This window comes from Palaemon carinicauda, chromosome 13 (genome assembly GCF_036898095.1).
Source record: "Palaemon carinicauda isolate YSFRI2023 chromosome 13, ASM3689809v2, whole genome shotgun sequence".
In the NCBI taxonomy this organism is placed as follows: domain Eukaryota; kingdom Metazoa; phylum Arthropoda; class Malacostraca; order Decapoda; family Palaemonidae; genus Palaemon; species Palaemon carinicauda.
This window is the reverse complement of record NC_090737.1, coordinates 16,888,275-16,894,274: the sequence shown is the minus strand read 5'-3', so window position 1 is coordinate 16,894,274 and position 6,000 is coordinate 16,888,275. Positions and strand designations below refer to the sequence as shown.

General features: G+C 37.0%; 1 long non-coding RNA gene across 3 annotated transcripts in view; it reads left to right on the top strand.

The window, feature by feature from the left end:
* Positions 1–550: 550 nt before the first annotated feature.
* Positions 551–6,000, top strand: part of LOC137652189 (uncharacterized) — a 53,784-nt gene continuing 48,334 nt past the window's right edge. For all 3 annotated transcript variants that reach the window (XR_011046217.1, XR_011046215.1, XR_011046216.1), the window contains exon 1: positions 551–686. This is a non-coding gene — a long non-coding RNA (uncharacterized lncRNA). The remainder of the gene's footprint in view (positions 687–6,000) is intronic.

The window sequence follows — 6,000 nt, the reverse complement described above, 5'->3', positions numbered from 1 at the left end:
TTGTTATTATTATTATTATTATTATTATTATTATTATTATTATTATTATTATTATCAAGGTTTTAGATACTGTATACCCATCTATTGGTTACGGAACGGGAAAAAAATAAAAATTTTCTTTAAATTGCTAAAATGGATTAATTGAATTGCATTATTAGTATCTGTGGCTAAAAGAAAATACATAACTAATTCCAGAGTCTGGTGAGGTTTAAAACTGTATCGCACATTGATAGCAAAGTAAATGCAAAATACAGTAACGATCTTGGAAGTAACATCATCTTCGCTTGTTTGAGAAAAAAAGGCTATTTTGGTTATTTCCTTGTTATTTTTTGTTCATTCAAATTTTGCTTGCCAAATCAAAATTAATTCATTCTTCAATTTTGTATAATCAAATGTACAAGAGAATGATTACATTATATATAATGTATAATGTCGACGTCGTTTAGGAAAATTAGCTAGTGACAATCTCCAGCCAATGGGAGGAGAGCTTCTAAACGGCCTGGGTAAAGGACGGCAGTCTAAGCCAATAAGAAAACGGCTATCTATTCTGGTCGCCCCTATCATTGGCTAAGGAAATTTTCTTGATTTTCAGTCAGAGATTCAGAGTCGTCACAGAGTCCGACTCACCAAGTCGCCACCTCGCCGCTTGTCAATCCATTTTCCCTGCGAGTCTCGATGCATCAAGTGTAAGTAAATTTCTAATAACATTACTCATTCAAGGTTTAATCATAATTGCCAGGCCACCATGGCATATTCAAGAGACATGTGCCAAGTTTGTGTTAGTGAGATTTTTTTCGTTTAATAAACTGCCACTGCTTGAGAATGAAGTCCGAAATATGGCAAGGAGTCTCTAGGTCTTTAGGGTTAGGAATACCATTTGCTTTGTGTCTGGTCATAGAATCCTCGTTACCTGTTATATTATTATAGAACAAAACAGGAAAAACTGTACTATCAGAGATGGGTTGCATATCGAAAAACTGTTTTTTTTTTCTTTAATACCTTATTTCCATCCCAAATAGTGATATACCCTAATGTAGCCGGTTACACTACAGAATGGTACAATATTAGTTAGGACATTGAGACTCGCATAATTGAATAGATCTTTGCAAATACACTATTTTGAATACCATATACTAGTGGCGGAAACCTCTATTTACAAATTTACAGGTATGTAAAAAAAGATGATTACCGTTTTGATCTGTCATCAGCACATACTGCTGAAGCTAGGTTCACCTGGCACTTCTGAAAAACATGATAATGGTGCTTCCTTACTAAGTTACCTCTCAACAGAGTTACAACCCCTAGGACCCTCTTCCCAGGTCACAACCCTTAGCGGGGGCAACCCTCCGGACCCTTCCCATAACACAACCCCTAACCTGGGCAAGCCCGCGGACCCCCTTTCCAGGTCAGAAACTTGTACTGGCAGGAGGTAATGTTGAACTTCGCACTCTAAAAACATTAAAATTAAAGAAAATAATGACAAGTTATGACCCGGTGTCATGGTCTGTTTTTCGCCCCCGTCCGAAATTCCCCCAGGGGAAATACGGTCCAGGATATATCCCCATGGGGAAATATAGCCCAGGATATATATTCCCCAGGGGGAAATATGGCCCAGGTTATATATCCCCAGGGGAAAATATGGCCCAGGATATTCCCCCCCCCTCTGGGCCAAGATTCCCCCTTTGCATAGTGGAGGTAACCATTATTTCGGATGGGGGTAAAATCAGATCATTACACCGGGTCATGAAAGTAAGTCATGAATTTCTTTAATTTTAATGTTTTTAGAGTGCGCAGTTCAACATTACCTCTTGCCAGCACAAGTTTGTGACCTGGGAAGGGGGTCCGGGGGCTTGCCCCGGGCTAGTTGTTGTGACTTGGGAACTTCTAGGTTAGGTTAGGTGGGTTTGTTAGATTCTGTACCTTTTTGTACCTTTTTATATTTTGTGAAGGGTATATGGAAAAATGCTTATAAAATACACGTTAATGTTACCGTAGCGTTGCTAACGTTAGCAATGGCATCGTAACGTTGCGTAACACTGTGTATATATATATATATATATATATATATATATATATATATATATATATATATATATATAGATACAGATATATATACCTAATATTTTGTCAAACTTAGCGTTGATTATTTGATTCATCAAATTGATCCTAGGCTAATTTTCCCGGGGCGAATTTCAGTCAGGGGGGAAAAATATCCTGCTACACCGGTGTAATGCTCTGTTTTTCCCCGCGTCCAAAATAATGGTTACCTCCACTAAGTAAAGGGGGAATAGTTATCCTGGGACAAAGTTCCGCCGGGGGAATATATATCCTGTGCCATATTTCCCCCGGGGGGATATATATCCTGGGCCATATTTCCCCCGGGGGGAAAAAGACCATTACACTGGATAACAAAGCCATGATTATTCAGTTGTGGTAGCTGATCCATCATAACTCGAGAACTATAGATTTCAGCCAAGAACCTATCAAAAACGTTCAATACACCCCAAGTACACTAAATAACAATCTTATTTTCTACCAACCGTTTATTGCACCATTCTATTTTTACCATATATCCAATGGTAATGTGGCGACTCGGTGGGAAGCAGGGATATTGGCTGGGGAGATGATAATTAAAGGTAAAACTAACCTTTTCTCTTATTTTATTCTCTGGGATGGAAAATAAATCCACAAAAAAAAAACACAAAATTTTGGCAGGCGATGCTCGAGAGTTCTTTTTAATTTTACATCCTACGGTTCGCATGTATCTGTATGCAAGGTAAGCCATTGTTTGTAATTTTAGGACCATGTTGTAGTTAGTGTTGGTGTAATAAAGGAAATAAGTTAGCCTTATTTGTGATTTAATTTAGGATTTTGTGACCTGGAGGGGGGTGGGGGTGGGTTCTGGGACTTGCTACTGGCTAGGTGTGAGATTTTCAAGTGGGGTCTAGGGGACAGGTCTTTGACTTGGGAAGGGAGGCTTTACCCAGCTACGTCTGTCACCTGGGAAGGTGGTTCTGGTGTCTTGTCCCCTCCCTCACTTCCCAGTTAAGTCTTTGGCCTGGAATTACTAGGTTAGCTTAGGCGGGGTGTTAGAGATTTTGTGGCCTTTTGAACGAATCTTGAAAAAAATCCTTAACGAACCCTGTTTTTCCTACAGTTACGTGTTTACAATAAATTTTACTTTTATTTCAGTTTGTAAATTTTTTCCTATTTTCCCCCACCTAGAGTCCCATGTTCCCATCTGTCCATAGGGAAGCTGGGGATACGGGGATAATGACATATGGTGAAAATAAACGTATAAACGTAAAATTCGTTGAAGCAATGTATATTGTAAGAAAAGTTTTTTTTTTCTATAATTTGTCCAATGTAAAGCTAATTTTACCGGGTATTTTAGTTAAACGTGGAAAAGCTTTACTAATTTTGGAATTCTGTTCTAGGTAGAAAAACTCCTGTTTTCTTAGCAAGTTCATTCAATTCACCCTTGTTAAATCTCACATAATGACTATACTTGGCTTTTCACCTCCTCTTTTGATGATGATTATTTTTAATATAGAGTGCTGTATGCTTCTGAAGCCTTACTGTTTACTTGAGCCCCTTATCAAACTTTTCTATGCAACCACAAGCTGTTCCAGTTAAAGATAATTGGACGAGAGCTGTGACATTATGATGTACAGTAATGGTTTCCTAACCAGTTACGAACTTCATTTGTAAATAAAGTTTTACTAGGATTTCAGTGGAGTAATTATTACCTCAACATCCACTGGTATCCTTGTTTGACTGATTATTTCAAATAATTAAGGAAAAATCAGCATTTAGTTTCATTATAGCCATGGCAGAGGTAGTGGCTGGCCCCTCTGTCATTAATTTTGACAACGACCCAATTCCTACATATTATTTGCATTGCAGTGTTGGTTACAGCGAATTTCATCATTTGTATAGTGGCTGAATATGCTCAGACATAATTTAGTTCTTAAGCAAATGTGTAGTGGAACTACTTGTAGGATTGACCGCAATAGGAACAGTGACAGTGTAATTTCATCTATTTTTTTAAGTATATAGCTATTGTTGCTTGTGTGATGGTAAAATGTCCCAGAAATGACCCACTGGGCTTGTGTGCGCAGCACGTCACGTACCGCTTGTGAAAACAAAGCAGTGATGTAATAATTTTGCGAGCGCAGTGAGCCACGGCTGAGCAAAAAAACAAGTTTTGAAAAATGTCATTGAAATAATGGCCCACGGGCTTGCATGCGCAGCACATAATGTACCGCTTGCCAGAATATAGGAGCCGTGATGTAGTGTTAATTTTGCAAGTGCAGCGAGCAACGGCAAAGCAAAAAACATAGGACGTGAAGTGAAATTATACTTCAAATTCGTGCCACTTGCATGAATTATATATTTTCTAACTTGTTGTTTTGAGTTTATCCTGCATTTCTGACTACTACTACAGTATTATTAATTGCTACATACCACTAGTTCTTAGTATTTCCCCATTCAAAATTCCAGATTCCCAACTGGGAGCCCAAAGAAAGTGAAGTCAGATTAATTGAAATTAAATCATGAAATTTATGGTTATTTACTTCAATAGAAAATGATGTGGCTTGCTTCTGAAAAATTACCAATGGGTTATTTGCAGTAAAATTAAAGGTAAAATTTTTTTAAAGCACTATTTACTGCAGGAAGTTTTTTTTTTTCTGTTGGAAATGTAGTTCGGTTTTATAATTTTACCAACATGTGGTACTTTTAGTAACTAGCCAAATACACAAACCATATACTGTGTTTTTCCTGCTCTCTCTCTTCTGATATATCCATTTCTGACAATGAATATGGGGGTAAACCACCACAAGTTTTTACAACCCCCTACTTATGAAAAGTAATGGGGGATCCCAGTGGAAATCCGGGTTTAGGTGGGGAAACGATAAAAAGTGGTTAGCAGCAATAAAAATAGTCAGAAATACACAGTAATCTCAAGATGAAAATATTTAGTTCGTGGTAGTGTCTGAAAATTGAAGTATAATTTCATAGAATTCTTATTGCATCCCTTCAATGGTTTTTGTTCTAGCATGGCTCGCATATAAACGTGTTTCAACTTTTGCTCTGGGTTTCATTAAAGATTAGTAGAATATTAGAACTTTGAAAATTGCATAATTGAATAGATCTTTGAAAATACACACATTTGAATACCTTATACTACTGGCAGAAACCTCTCATCATCATTACAAGAGAAGCTGCAACCCTAATTAGGAAAGTAAGATACTAGAAGCCCAAGGGCTCCAATAGGGAAAAATAGCCCAATAAGGAAAGGAAACTACAAAATAAACAAAGTACAAGAGAAGTAATAAACCATCAAAATGAAATGTTCCAGTAAGATAGATTTAATGAAAAAATACAAGATAGATAAGATTGCAATCAAGTATAAACTTTTTTTTTTACATAGATGGAAAATTGTGATTTATTTTTTATTGTAGATGTAAAGTTCGTTTTAATTTGGTTAAAAACGCTGAGCTGCTGAGGACGTAGCCTAAAATTAACATCAAAATAAACCATAAAAACTTCAAAATAATAAGAGGAAGAAAGAATACATGTAGTCTGTGTACCCTTAAGCAAGAGAACTCTACCCAAAGACAGTGAAAAACCATGGTATAGAGGCTATGGCACTACCCAAGAATAGAGAACAATGGTTTGATTTTAGTGTTCTCTAAGAGGAGCTGCTTACCGTAGCAAGAGTGTCTCTTCTACCTTTACCAATTGGAAAATAGCCAATGAACAACTACAGTGCAGTGGAGGCCCCTTGAGTGAAGAATTGTTTGTTATTTTCAGGTGTTACGAGGACAAAAGAGAATGTGGAAAGAATAGCCAGATTATTTGATGTGTAGGCAAAGGAAAAGTGAATTGTAACCAGAGAAGGATCCAATGTATTACTGTCTGGCAGTCAAAGGACCCAATAACTAGCAGTGGTATCTCATGTTATACAAATCTTGTTAATCTTTTTTTTTTTTTTCT